The sequence below is a fragment of the Photinus pyralis genome, unplaced genomic scaffold (assembly GCF_008802855.1).
Source record: "Photinus pyralis isolate 1611_PpyrPB1 unplaced genomic scaffold, Ppyr1.3 Ppyr1.4_LG3b, whole genome shotgun sequence".
Classification (NCBI taxonomy): domain Eukaryota; kingdom Metazoa; phylum Arthropoda; class Insecta; order Coleoptera; family Lampyridae; genus Photinus; species Photinus pyralis.
The window spans coordinates 28,582,337-28,593,615 of NW_022170510.1; positions in this window are offsets into that span (position 1 = coordinate 28,582,337).

The following is an 11,279-nucleotide window of genomic DNA, read 5'->3' on the forward strand; positions in this document are numbered from 1 at the left end:
TCAGTTCGTAATCGGTCTTTGCTTGTCTTAAGCGAGGTTCATTAAAAGTTTAACATTAAAGCAACTTTTTATGTTTATCTTTCAGCTTCTAAAGAAAATAAGCAAGTTTTCAAGTGTTCGCAATGCAAAAAGTTTAGTTCATAATTTCAGTTAAATTGTAGGAGGTTAAATTCATTAAGCCCAAAACTGGCAAAGCGAAACATTTCACAAAACCGAGATCGAAACTTTCTCGTTTTAAATTTTTGTCGGCGATCAATTCCATTGGACATTTTTAAAGAAAAGACACCGAAATTAGTATTGTGACTGGTAGGTACAAAACCAGGGCTGAAATGATTGCTCGTACTAATGTGACGCTATTTTTAAATTATATAAAACAGTGCCGTTACTTTTTTGTAAAATTATGCCACTGGCTAGCTCAAATTTTTCAAACAGAATTTACCTTTTTATTCATGCCTAAAAATTAAAAACTTAGCTTTTCGTGGACCAATAATACATACAAAATTACAAAGGGTTACTATCCCCCTTACTAACAATTTACAATCTTAAAAATAAAATGAACAAAGCTACAGGACCCTTGTTATTTAATCAAACATTATTTTCCTCTTGGCGGATCCACGTAATAATAACAGCGATATCCCTTGGTCGTCCAAACTCGAAGTACTGATTGTACATTAGGTTGATCCAAATGATTGAAAAGGATAGTTGATGAAATTCCTAGGTTTCGTACAATTAATAATTCATTTAAAATTGTGAAGGTGAAACACGATCACTCAAAGATTACGTAATCCAACGGTAAATGTTCATGTCGTATAGAAATAGTATTTGATCACAATCGGTCGCTTTAGAAGTGCGAAGAATTACAACATTACTTCACCTTCCAATATTACGTCGCTGTCCGTATTTACAATACCATTCCCATTCTTTGTCTGATCATTCTATCTTATTTACCGGCGCCGCAACCTTTGAAACGCATTTTGTAACAGGTGGTCGTTTAGCCGTTTTCAAAAATTTGGTTTTGTATTTTGTTAAACAGAGGAAAATTCACATATATACCGCTTCATAGCGAACATGAACAAAAGTGTGTCTGACGATAACATTAGGAAAAGCGAGCACGGTTACCACGATCCACGATCTCTTCGAATGTAAGAGTTTTGTTCCGTTCTGATTAAAGCCAATCGCTTCACTAAAATGCAGGTCTACGATTCGTTTAAAAAGGTCGATAGCGAGAAAAGTGGGACACGGGCATTCCTAATCTGTTTTTCCCGAGCGGTCACGTACTATGTGAGCCCGTACCCCATTACACGTATTCTGGATGCTCGTAACGTACAAAGAAAAATATAACAGAAATCTACAATGCAAAAAATTCAATTAATTCAAACTTACGTACCTCATTAATAGATGGATTTCGGATTGCGATATATATAAAACAAAGATAAGTAAGTAAGTTAAAACATATGGCATGACAAAGAGGATACAGCCACTCCCCATTCGCGTAAAGACGTCTAGATAATTAATTTAAACAATGTTAGCGTGATAATTCTAATTTTCCAATATATTAACATCTTTCGCCAAAACTAGAACTTGTTATTTCAGCGGCCAAAGCAAAAGTGATATTTTTGTCGATACCAATAGTACCAACTCCTCCTAATCCACGAGGAGCGCATTCAGTTAGTTCCACAAACCAAGAATACATTCAACGGAACGTTACAACCTGCAATTTTATATGTGTACGAATACACAAATTACGGGACGAGGAAAAAACTTTTTAGTGGCCTGATTCGTAGCAAGGTCTTTTATTTAAGTATCTACCAGTGGTAAAATATACGAGATGGAACAAATCGGAGAATTGCTTTTCTAATAAAAAACGGGATTAAACGAGCTGAGATTAAACCCATTGTGGCAAATAAATAACTTTTTTTTCGGTCGCTCACCGTAATGGGTGGTTAAAAACAAGTTTCTAAAATTTGAGTAACGTCCTTGGACAGCGACTTGCCAAACTTTGCATTCATCACAAAGATAACATTACCAGAGTGGTACAAAAAGTGAACTGGTCAGCTATTTTCATAAATTTAGAATTAAGAATTTGTTGGAAGTAATTTTAATATTCCTAAAAGAATCGACCCCTAAAAATCAAGTAACCTCTGATTGAAATTTTGAAAATTGACGGAGTGATTTCTTTTAACACAAAAGAACATATCCTGATTAGTGCCACTGCAAAGTCATGGCCTTCTAAGTTTTATGATAACTGCGGTACTCAATTTTTACTGGAAATCTACTTTTTGAAAAAGCGACGAATTTCGCCTAAACGACTCATTTTATATATCATGTGTAATCAGGTGTGTAATACATAAAGTCACACTAAAATTGACCAAGGAATCGAAATATGTAATAATATACAGGGGGTTCCATTAAAAAAATGCAACTTTGATATAAATCACCAACAATTGCAATTTCGTTGAAAATATTTTTACGTTGTAGCCTTAAGGGTCTTTCAACATTCCCCCACTATAAATTTTACATATGCGCGTTAATAAGCCCACCATCTTCCACCCACACACTAGTCCCTGTATTTCGGAGGTTATTCTCCCGGGGCCGAATTTACAGAATTTTCCGAGATGAAAGCCCCATTAATTTACATGAATTATAACATAGCCTAACAAACATAAAATGACTCATACTCCCATATATCTGAAGGTAGAAAGACATTCATAGGGAAACTCTGTATACTATCAACCCATGTATTATGTATTGTTGTGTAAACTACATCACGCAGATGTTATTTTGGTTTCAGCACTTTCATTAAAGCTTGGCCACCCTGTATATTCTATGAAGTACGAATACACAAAAAGTGTAATCGTTTCGTTGAATTTGTATTTCAGTATTTGTTTTTCTTTTTAGGAATTTCTGTAGATGTCTAATTTTTTTTTGTTTTAATTTTATCGCTATTGTAAGTTATTCAATTTAGATAAGGTGCTAGAAGTACAAGTAAGACGCATCTGGTCGAATTTTGCGTGATTTATAAAAGGTGCTATCTGGTCGTTTACGATAAGAAGTTTTATGTTAGGCGAAATTTAATTAATGCATATGTGGTTCTTCTCAGAGGTTGCAGGTCTTTCACGAAGATGTGCGCGTTTCTCGGCATAAGTGGGGACTTTTGTCGAAGCTGGCGTTATTCCAGTCTTATTGTGATTGTCGGTTTATATAAAAATTCATACAGAATGAGAGTATTTTATGGTGGAAGTGAATACGGAAAAATAACGGAAAACGAGGATTTTTGGTGGTTCGACAGTGTGCACGTATATGTTTTTGACAGCTTGTCCCGAGGCCTGTCCTGTTTTGATGTGCAGAGACGCAGTTAATCGTTATTATAATAAAGTTGTGTCGAAAAAGTGAAGCAATCGTATTGAGAAATAGAAGTTATAACTGGTAAAGTGCGAGTTAGTAAAAGATCATGAGAAGTTTTTAAACTCTTTTGTTCGTGAGCAGTTGTTGCCTTATGACAAGATTTGTCATTTTTTTTAAGTAACAATGTTCTACCGTTCGAAAAATCATCTAATTCAATAAGCCAGTTTTTGTCAAGATCCATTTTAATAAAAAAAGAAGTGAAATCCTGAAGCTGTCAGCGTGTGTTTGTGTCAGCTCTAAGTGCACCTGAATATCGCAAAATTTTTACGACCAGTGATTTATGAAAATCTTTATGCAATTAAGATTCTTTAGTTAATTGTCTGTTGAACGCCTGCGTGCGTGGTATGTGTAAAAACAGGCTCGATATGCCCTTTTCCCTTCTAACATTGTCGTTTTAATTTCTTTTATGTTTTGCGGATAAACTTTGTCTTTGTCAAATCAAAATTGTGTTTTTAATCGAACCCCAAGTACGACCCAAAAAGAGCATTCATGTCAGGTTTTTCTTTTCATGCTCTATGTCAAATGTTAATCAAAATTTATAAAAAAAATATAAAATTCTAAATGTAAACGTTGATTTACTTTGAGCTAGCTGGACAGGTGTTTAAGGGTGGCGTAGTGACCGTTTGTCATTGCACACAGCAGTATATTAAACGACCTTAGGTGGAACTTCCGGGGGCGAATTGCCCGGAGCGAATATTTCCGAGGCAAACCTTCCGGAGGCGAATTTACTTGGGTGCCAATTTTTTGGGGGCAAATTTAACTCTTGTGAGAATTTTCCAGAACAAATCTTCCTAAAATAGCCGTCAGCATTTATTTAATAAATTCGTAAATTTTCCACCACCGACAGTGTTTCTTGCAGCGGGATCCGAGGCTTTTTTCATTACAAATATCACAAACGAAATGTCTGGCGATGAAAGATTTTCGTTACCTGTAAGATTCAGTGCACTAGTTTCTGAAGTACCATGTGATTGTGAGTAGAAAAATGCTTCGAAAATTAGGTTGAACAAATGCAAAAGTATTAAAGGTAAATATTTTGAAATAAAATAATTAATAATCACATATTAACTTTTTTATATCGTTTTCCAGCTTACATATCATCTGAAATAACAATATAACGTTGAATAAGGAATTGACTCAATGGTAATATGAAATACAAATTTTCCGGTGTTAAGTACCAACAATAGAGGTAATGTTGAAATATCTTGATTTGTGGAACAATAGCTTGAAAATTATGTTGTAAAATAGCAGTCAGTGCGGGCACACAACAAACGGTTAATACAACCACAAAGCGCCTTTCATGGTTTCCATAAAAATGTAATACAAAGAATATCTACTTAAATCTGCGTATATTTTAAACAATGGAGAGTAACTTCTGCTTTATAATTTTCTTTTTATTTTCCACGGGAAAAAAGAATAAGGGTTTCAAGAGGAGGTTGAAGTTTTAAAAGCTTTATACGGTGTGCCCCGATTAGAAGTATGAAACAATATGAAAGAGAGCAATGACGTTAATGTCTAAAAAGTTTGTGGCGCTTTTCAGGGATCCGTCCGCTTTTCATGATTAGAATGACAGTATAATATACATGAATAATTACTAAACACAAAATCGCATCATCTGCCAGTCATACAGCGAAATGCAATCCGGACTGAATCAATCGTCCACAGAGTTTGTTTCATGAAGTGAAAGTATCGCTAAAGTTTTTTTTTGCCTTTTAATAAAAGTGCCTTTACAATTTTCCACTTTGGCTTAACAAAATCCTTTTTATCGTTTATCAAAGTTCTTTGGGAAGCGTTTCTTTTATTTTCCAATAGCTTACACGTATAGAAAAGTAGCTACAGGGAATTGCTTTTGAAGACCGTGTTACTATCCTGAATACATTTATTTTTAAGAACGAAAATTTTTATCGGATCATCCAGTGTAAAAACGGGTAGATTGAAATGTTTTTAGTTGTACCAAAATTGTTGATCGCGTTTATTTGCGTGTAAAATACGGCACTGTCACAATCGATATTCTTATAGTCTTTACAAAGTGATGTACTTATCAATTATAATGTTTAACTCTACCTTAGAAATATATCCATTTACCAACTTGTACAAGCATTAAGGATAAAATGTTTCAGTTTTTAGGTGCATTACATTTGCCAAATTACATTATCAACATCAATGTCAACGATGTCGTAAATGCCACGTGTTTGACCAATTTAGAAGCAAAGAGTATTGCTGTGTGCAATGGTATGCCGCCGGAAAGACAAATGTGCAGCTAGTTCAAAACAAATCAAAATTGAAACTTTTTTATAGTCTCTCCTGGTGTAACAGATCCGGCATCAGCTATAAGAAAAATCCCAATACTTAGGTATCGACTTAAAATTTTTGAATTTGAGAGACTCGGTGGAGGGATCAACTTTCAAAAATTCCAAGAAATTTATTAGAAAACTTTTGATTAACACCTGAAATAAACATTAAACACGAGCTGAAAAAAATCTGACATGAAAACTCTATCTGGATCGCACTTTGGATTCATATAAACACACAATTATTCGAAACACAATGAAACAAAATTAAAACAAAATCCCTGGAAGAAAAAAAAACTTGCAAAGCTTGTTTGGACAAATTACCCCGCACGCAAGCGGTCGACAAATAAAATAATAAAAAGCTTAAATTACCTACAGTTTATTCTTAAAAATCCAAATAATCTGGTCGTACAAGGTTTGCGACATTCAGGTGCACTTAACTCACACACTCATTGACAGTTTCAGGAAACTCAAGATAACATTGCAGTTGATCACAAACAAGACTGGCTTGAAGAAACAATGACAAATTTTCTGTAGCTGTTCAGACTCGGTACTTTTTTTTACTAAAATTTTCCATAGAGCCGAAAAATGTGTTTCAATTCTGTAGCAAACACACCCTTTTTATCTCTAGAAAAAAGCAAATGTGTTCCAAAGTACCTATAGAGCTAAATTCCTCATATAAATAATATAAGTGAATAAGGTAAGTAACATATATTCATTACGGAATAAGTATGAATTACGTGAAGTATTAGCTATGCGAAAAACGTTTTCTAAAAGAATCAGACTTGAGCGCTTCATATTGCTATTGAAACTGGGATCTGAAAAAGAGAGAAATGAAAATTATTGCATGAAACCGTTAACCCCCTGCGTAGTGAATACAGAGTAAATGGTTGTTCCCGAGACCGTTACAAAAATAATTGATGTCACAACAAATTGATACAGAGCTTTAGCTTTCTTGGTTGTAGTAAAGTATAAGCTACTCGATTAGTAAGTTGGGTTAGATCTTCCTCCATCTCCTACTGCGAAGTTAAATTAGTATACCGATGCCAATTAAGAAATCGCGGAAGATTGAGTTATTTAACTACATTTTAACCTTAATACTGAGAACAAAAGAGCAATTACATAAATTTTCCCACCGTTTTCTTTTACTTTCCCCGAGAGCGTTTATGGAAAATTACATTTCCGCATCAAGTTGTAATGGCACACTATTCAAGATAATTACACCTTCTTTTCAAACTCGAAAAACTAATTTACTTAAATGACTCAAGTTTAAAATTAAGAACAATTTTAAATTATACTATATACAATTACAATCTTAAGAGAGGTTTATTTTTAAGTGCCAATCGTATTAGTATAAGCGGCACGTCAAAAACTGGCAGTAATGATTAAAGCAAAGTGTGTTGCATAATTGATCTTGGGACGATTCTTACCAAATACAAAATTTTCTCCCTTAAGATGCAATTAGGGTGTTTTTTAAGAATATAATGTTTTCCTTGGAACGTTGGTTATAAGTGTCCAGTTTTCATACAAAATGAGTCCGGTCAACAATGATCTAATGTGCACCGAGCAATCTAAATTGGATAGATCACACCAGACCTCATGCATTATCCAACCCCCTAAGCTCATAACTCGATTCCAAATTTGCTCAGATTGGTCTGCGTACCTTAAAACGTGTATCTTGACATTGGATAAGTACCTAATCCAGACAAAGATATTACTGTCGACCGCACGATCTTCGAGTTTTTAGCAAGCATTTAATTTTCGATTGTGAATTTAGATCCCATATTACATCACTATCTACTATTAGATCCAAAATTATTTGTCTCTGCAATATAAAGGGTTTTCTGTAATATTCTGTACATCTAAAATGGAATCGATATTATTCATACATTTTTTTATCAAAATATGGACCACACTGCCCAAAGATCCTTTAATAGCCAATAATGGAGGCCACACTGCGCTTTCATGGCGATGGCAGCCTATGTAAATGACTTTTCTGAAGCAAATATTCTTTATTTACATTTCGAAATTGGAACCTAAACGGATTTCGATTATAGATATAGACACTGATAGAGAATCTGTCGAAATCAATGGCACACCTAAAATATTATTTCAAAGTGGATGGCTTGAGAGGGGAGGGGGGGGGGGGTTAAATATCCACGATCTCTCCCTTGGCCACGGCCTTGGGCGAAATTGTAATATTTGAACGCAGGAACACCGAATTACTTGAAAACTTGTATCTTGTCAATGTATGTAGTTTGTTCGGAAACTATCCCTCTAATGGCGCATATTTTACCAAAAGCGCTTGATGGAGAGCTCACTTCTCCCAATATTTTCGAAAAAAACCACTCCATTTGTTTTTTCAGGGATTTCCGCAACGGATGTCTAATATACCACGCCAATTATATGAGATTTTGGCTATCACCTACGTAATAATTAGCAATAGCGTAACTTAAAAGACGAAATTATTTTCAAATGTGTTACGTCTCGAATGCAAATACTGAAATTGTAATACAGTGCATAGATACTTATACGAAGGCTAAAACAAAAAAAAAAAGAGTAATCAAACTGTAAATGGAAAATTTTCCACTTAATTGCTTGCAGCAGAAAATTACTTCTGTGAATGTTATGGTAAAATAAATTGGAAATATGGTCAGCGTTCTTTTGTATATACGTAGCGTTAGTTTCAAACCCAAACTTTTGTTTACAATTGCGTAGAAAATGCACCCGTGCCCATCATTCGTCTTTAGTATTATCGTTATAAGGTCTGTGTGTAAATGTTTCAATAGTCTACTGCAATAAATAGGTTGAGCAAAGTAAATGAAGAGGGGACAATAGTTATGACTGATACGTAGTCAGTACGGAAATTAATATATTCTGATTTTCCAGAAATCATGCTTAAAGTTTTACAATTTGTAAAAGGTGGCGCTCGATTATTTTAGGTTTTCCCTTGAATTTATTTTTGAAAAATACGGTTTGCATTTCACACAGAAAACTCTGGCAAGGAGTGACAAGTTTTTCATTTAAATAAAAACTCGATTTATTATCTTATCTTTATAAGACTTCCGGTTATAGACCTGTATACATGACATTTCGAACGTTTCATACAGTGATATTCAAGTAGAAGTAAACATAGGGATAAAAAGTTTTCTGAAGAACGCCTAATTTTATGCAACCAAAACAACTTCTTGAAACAAATAAAGATCTGGCTGTCATATTAATTATTAATTTGAATATTGTTGCTTTAACTTCACAGAAAATAACTGTTACCGGCACTATACCAATTAGAAATATCAACATTTTCTTTAGTTGAATACATCGCACACGAACCGAAATTAGAATAGGAAAGTCAAAGCGATAATATTCAAATTAATAAATATGAAAGGCAGATCTTTATTTGTTGGACGTAGTTATTTTGGTTGCATAAAGTTAGGCGTCCTTCAGACGACTTTTTATCATTTAAAATTCCTATAGGAAATCCCTATGTCTACTTCTACATGAATATCACTGTATACCTGCGATGCCGCTGATACCTGATATGAGCGTGAGAAGTCGAGCTCTTCAAGGATGACATCTACAACATACGCAAAATTCTTTAATAGTACTTCTAATAGTACCAAGGCGGGAAAGTAAATGTTTTTCGAGCCGGAGGAAGATTTCTTCGCCTCGCCCGGACTCTTCCTGGGACCCGGAAAACAAATTTCGTGCCCTGGTGAACTAAATAGCTTTTATCGTATCTATAGAGTATAGACTTACATTGAAAATGACGTCCGTACGCTTAGATAGTATTATAAATTCCATAGATATAGTCTGCACCCACTGAATCTGTCCCAAATTCCCAACATATGTGAGAGAAATAGCCAACAGTAGAATACCGATCATGCGCACTGAGTTCCCATTCCCGGCAGCATTTAAGCAGAATGCACATTCTGTCGGCATCCGCAAGAGGTTCCAGTGTTATCCTTATAAATCCTTCAATAATGGGAGGAATACAAACAATTACAATACTTTTACGAATTCACAGTTTAGAAACAATCAAAATAATCATCGGTTCTATAGAAATAACTCTGAATACAATAATAAAAATGCTGAGAATTACTCACGCGGAAGAGGTAATAATGTAGGTCGTGTAACCAGAGGTCGAGGTTTCAGTTATAATCAAGGACGAGGTAGAAAGAATTATTCCTATTTTGCAGAAAAAGAAAGCACCTAATACAAATTCACAAAATACTCAGTACCAGTCAGTTTTTTCGAGACCAATAACGAAATATATACTCATTTAATTTACTGGGTAACTATAGGGTAAGAATGCACTTATTTGGCGAAAAACGCAAATTTTTAGTTGTCACGGGTGCAAGCCTATGGGCAATAAAATTAAATTGCTTAAATTCAAACGTACAAATACACAAAGAAAATTTAACTGTTAAAGGTATTGGAGGAAATTTGACCGCTGAAGGTTTTGTTAATTTAAGATTGAAAGTTGATAATGTATATTTTGAACAAAATTCTATGTATTTAAACGCTTACCACGTTCAACTGACTGTATTTTGGGTCAAAATTTCTTGAAAAAATATTTGGCAAAAATTAATTTTGAAAATAGTAACTTAAGTTTAGTAAATAATCATCAGGAGATTTCAATTTCGTTACATAGTGAAAATGACCAAAACGTGTGTATTATGCCTCCTCGATGCGAGTTTTCAATATTTGAAATTGGACAATGAGATTGTAGGAGAATTCGTAGTAAATTCACAAAAGTTATGTGAGGGTGTTTATTTAGCAGCAACAATAGGAAAACCAGAAAATGGTAAACTACCCATAAAAATTTTAAACACAAGAGAAACAGAAGTAAAGCTTTTAAATTTAAACAGTTTAAATCTAGAAGAGCAAACGACAATTGAACAGAATTGTGCAAAATACAGTGATGTTTTTCATTTGCCGGAAGAGAAACTTTCAGTAACGAATTTATATCAACAATCAATACATTTAAAAGACAATTCGACGCCAATATACCGTAAAACTTTACCGTGTTCCATATTCGCAAAAAGCTGAGTTTTGGATGATCTTCCAGATCTTCACGCATTCATCATTTTTACAACTACGTAGCTGAAAAACAATAGCGACTTTTCTTATATCCTTAAGAACATGTGCACATGGCCAGATAGGAATACAAAATTATAAAAGATCTCGAGGATCGTTAATAAAGCAAAAAGGTTGTTGTATGGATATAAGAGGCAATCAAAAAAGGATCGACTTCGAGTCACCTAAGTTCCGATTTCCCGTGTAAACAAAAATTCCAAAGGTGACTCGACAGAAACTCTTTTTTTATCGTATAGTACTAGAAGACCGAACGCGATAAAATGGACAAATAGAGCCCAATGGAGAGGCAAACAGAGGAACTTTACGCAGAGAGAATGAGATCTGGTTGAAAGAAGAAAAGTAGTAAATACTATAATATCCCTAAATTTAAGCTCACAAAAATAGAAACACGGACCCCAAAAAAACACAATATAATTTTAATAAAAAGTACACGTTTCCGCAGCAAAGTTGCTATCATTAGCAAACTACTAAAAGGGGAAATCTAGTTCT